This window comes from Hipposideros armiger, unplaced genomic scaffold (assembly GCF_001890085.2).
Source record: "Hipposideros armiger isolate ML-2016 unplaced genomic scaffold, ASM189008v1 scaffold_213, whole genome shotgun sequence".
NCBI lineage: Eukaryota > Metazoa > Chordata > Mammalia > Chiroptera > Hipposideridae > Hipposideros > Hipposideros armiger.
Genome location: NW_017731563.1, coordinates 1,022,920 through 1,027,468, shown reverse-complemented (window position 1 = coordinate 1,027,468; position 4,549 = coordinate 1,022,920). Strand labels below are relative to the sequence as shown.

General features: G+C 39.8%; 1 pseudogene; it reads right to left on the bottom strand.

Moving 5' to 3' along the window:
- Nucleotides 1-2,986: 2,986 nt before the first annotated feature.
- On the bottom strand, nt 2,987-3,246 carry LOC109388947 (MICOS complex subunit MIC10 pseudogene; annotated as a pseudogene).
- Between the last annotated feature and the right edge of the window lie 1,303 nt (nt 3,247-4,549).

Sequence of the window (4,549 nt, the reverse complement as noted above, 5' to 3'; positions counted from 1 at the left end):
TCGTAATATGTCCAAAACTCACTTATTTAAAGAAAATAAAACAATCAATATAAAAAGGGGTGTCAGATCTTTATCCTACTGGGGGCATCCAAAGGGGAATTTAAATTTTTCAAAACATAAAGCAGCATCTGTTTCTCAGCCAGAGAGCTTCAGGATTTGTCCCAATAGCAGTGTGATAGGCATGTCAGATACTGAGGTGCAGCCGGCTCCCAACAAGTAGGAAGTCAGAATAGCACAGTCTCTCTGGAAAAACAGTTTGGCAGTTTCTTATAAAGCTACTCTTCAACATAGCCATCACGTTCCTAGGTACTTTTCCAAGGTAAATTAAAAACAAGTCTACAAAAACACTTGTTCTGGTGGAGGGAACTTTTAGGAGTGATATATGCAAAGGGCACAATATTTGTAAGTTTTCCAGTGATAGAAATTTTCTATATTTTGATTGTGGTGGCGGTTACATAGTTGCATGCAATTTGTTAAAACTCATTGAAATTAATATTTAAAATTGGTGAATTTTATTGTATGAAAATTACACGTTGATAAAGCTGATAAAATGTGCATAAGAAAATAAAAAATAAACAATTTGCAAAAATTTACCAAAAAAGTCACATATATTAAATACATCCAAGTGATTGCTGGAGTGGAGGAGGGAAATTAAGGTGGTATGGAGATTAAAGGAATAAACAAATAACAACAAAAGAAGAGCCTTATACAGAGCAATGCTGATAATGTGTTATAAACCATAGAGAATGATTAAGTCAACTTTCTACCTCTGAGGTTAAGAGAAAGAAAAAGAAAAGAAGACAATTCCTACAGACACAGCCTAGATAATATTGGCAGGCACATCTAGATGCATAACCCAAGCTCTATTCTGGTCTTTCCCCTTATTAACAGAATTCTGACTTTGTTCAGGAGGGTAATATGTTTGGAGGAAAACACTCACCTTCCCAGGTAGGGGTGTCCATGTGACCTTGTTTTGGCCACTGACATAAGTATAATGTTTAATGAGGTTTCTGCAAAAGCTTCCAAAAAGTGTCAGACTCAGCTAATATGTCCTTTTAACTCTCTGGAATATGGATGTGAGGTTGAGGTGGAGCAGCCATATTGTGATCAGGAGGCAAACAGCCTGCAGATGGAAGCCATATGTTAAGATGGTGGGTCCAAAAGAGAGAAGGAGCCTGTGGCATGAATGGCTTTCCGAAGCTGCCATGCCAGGTTTAGATGAAATCCCCAGACTTTTTTTTTTTTTTTTTAAGATTTTATTGGGGAATCAGGGAAGGGGAACAGACAAGTTGCTGTCCTTTTGTTCTTCAGTCTAGTTGTGGAGGACGTCACTTCACTGGCCCATGTTGGTATTATCTTTGCGCTCTTCCCGGGTGAGGCAGCTGCTCGCTGGCCATTATACGGCTGCTCACTGGCGGCTCACGGCAGTTCACGAAAGCTCATGCCCGCTGCCGGCCAGCCCCACTGCAGCCTATGCCATCGCCATCACCTCATGGCAGCCCAGCTCCAGGTCGAGCTGTTGTTCACTATCTTAGCTGTAGAGGGTGCAGCATCACTGGCCCTCATGTGGGATCCAAACCAGGGCCCTGCTGCTCAGAGCTGGCGTCCCAAGCCAATTCCTAACCAACGCACCACTCGGCCGGCCCTCCAAACTTCTTATTATGCAAGAGAAACCTACTGTCATTCGGTTAAGCCATTGTAGTAGGGTTTCTGATATACACAAATAGCTGCAATTCTAATTGCTATAATAGTTGTATCATTTCAATGACATAAATCAAGTTAATTATTTTGTTTTTGTTGAGATATGATTTACATATAACACTGTGTAAGTTTAAAGTGTACAACATGTTGATTTGATACTTACATGTCACAATACAATTATCACCATAGTGTTAAGTAACACCTCCATCACAAAATTATCATTTCTTTGTCATGGTGAAAACATTTAAGACTGAATTTCTTAGCAACTTAATACAGTATTATCAACTATAATCACAATGCTGTGCCTTCGGGTTCCAGAACTTACTCATCTTCTAACTGCAAGTTTGTACCCTTTGACCAATGTCTCTCCAATTCCTCCACCTTCCAGCCCCTGGTAATCACCACTCTACTCTGTAGAAATGAGTTCAGGTTTTTAAGATTTCACATATAAGTGATATTATACAGTATTTGTCTTTCTCTGACTTACTTTACTTATCATAATGTCCTCAAGCTCCATCTATGTTGTTGCAAATAGCAGAATTTCCTTCTTCTTTATGGCTGAATAATATCCACTTTTCTATATAAACCACACCTCATCTTTATCCATTCATCTGTTGATGGACACTTAACTTGGCTATTGTGAATAATAAACATGGGAGTACAGATATCTTTTTGATATCCTGTTTTCATTTTCTTTAGATATATATCCAGGGGTGGAATTGCTGCATCATTTATTTTTAATTTTTTGAAGAACCTGCCAAACTGTTCTCTGTAGTGGCTGCAGCAATTAACATTCCTACCAACAGTGCACAAGGGTTCCCTTTCTCCACAGCCTCGCCAACACTTGTTATGTCTTATCTTTTGACAATAGCCATTCTAACAGGTGTGAGGTGAGATTTCATCGTGGTTTCGATTTGCATTTCTCTGATGATTAGTGATGTTGCATATCTTTTCATGTACCTGTTGGCCATTTCACATACCTGTCTTCTTTGGGAAAATGTCTATTCGGTTCCTCTGCCCATATATGTATTTTTTTTGTGGGGGGAGGGCTGCGTATTTTTATTTAATTTACTTCTTTTAAGACCACCTCCTTGCAATTTCCAGAGAGAAAATACAAAACAAGACACAGACGTTGTTTCAAATACGTGAGCACTGTGCTGGAGTTTAAAGCATTGCTGATAATAACATTGTTACAGGAGAACGTCAGCTTACTCCAGGGCACTTCAGTACCCTGAGGAATAAACATGATTTCTCTTTTCCTCCCACTGGGATATTCTCAGGTATGTCACTGCTTCTGCTCTTTGACATATTTTCCATAGACATGGAAAATGTAGAAGACATGGAGGCCTGGAAATCATGCTGACAGTTGGAGTAGGCCATTCCCCATCCCATGCCAGAACCAAAGGTTAATGGCTACATTCTTCTTTTAAAGAAGTTAAGTGAGAAAACAAGTCCTAATCCAAAACCAGTACCTATCTACACCACCGCATCAACCAAGCAATGATCCCACTTCCTGCCAAGCTCTGAATCTGACTGGATCCCCATCCGGAGCTCCAGTTTTCCCTATGGTAGGGCCCCGGGCTTTGATTCCAAGCAAATCTCACGAGAGATGGTAGCAGTTCTCAGGCCCAGAAGGCCGGCATCCTCTGTCCATTTTTAAATAGAATTTTGTTTTTTGCTAATGAGTTATATGAATTCTTTATAATTTTGGGTATTAAACCCTTATCAAATATATGGTGTGAAAAAATTTTCTCCCATTCCATAGGTTGCCTTTTCATGTTTGTTTGTTTGTTTGTTTGTTTGTTTTGTTGCATAGAAGCCTTTCAATTTGATGTACTCCCACTTATTTAGTTTTTGCTTCTCTTGCTTGAGCTTTTGGAACGTGATTCTTTTAAATAAAACATAAAAACTAAGGCATTAAAGAAACAATTTATCAGGGCTGTCTTTAAGATTCTGGACTGAGAAATAAAAATACTTACATTAAGTCATTTATTCTCCCTCCCCCTCACTCCTGACAATAGGCATTTAGGGGTCACCTGTTCTGTGCCTAGCACCACACAAGATTCCTACCAGGAATTCACAGCCTTAAGAAGGATGTGTACAAGTAAACAGATAAATTTTGTACAACACAACGAAAGCCTTATATAGATAAGAAGTTTGTCAACAAGAAAGACTGAAATGATACCAGGCATAAAGTCCAGATTCTTGCTGAAGATTTCTTTCAGAACTTAAACAATGGTGCCTAAGTTTTTCTTTTCTTTCTGCCACTGATATGCAAATTATTCCCTCTGACCTTCTGTTAGCTTAAGAACAACTGCATACAACCAACTCCTGATTTTATGTGGCAACAAAAGGAACTGATATTGCACAAATAATTAAAATCTACAGGAATTCCCAGACCACACTGAAGGCAATAACGTCAACCTAATCTACCTAATGTTTTACCAGAGCTGCCGCAGCAAAATAGGTTGTAGTTCTTTGCCTACCTTCTGGTAGAGGTATTAATGTGTTGTGAGAGGGCCAAATTGTCGTCATTCAGAGGGAAGGGGAAACAAGCAGCCTGAACAATCCAACACTACATATATATTAATGCCAGAATAATAAATAAGGAGTACCTCCTAATATATGCAATAGATTAGCTCAACTATATATTCAAATAGAAGAAATTCCTGGGTCGGCCAAGTGGCGTGTTGGTTAAGAGCTGGCTTGGGACGCCAGAGGGCTCCGGTTCGGATCCCACATATGAGGGCCAGTGACACTGCCTTCCACAGCTAAGATGCTGAACAACAGCTCAACCTGGAGCAGGGCTGCCGTGAGTTGCTGGCGACGGCGTAGGCTGCAGCCCCTG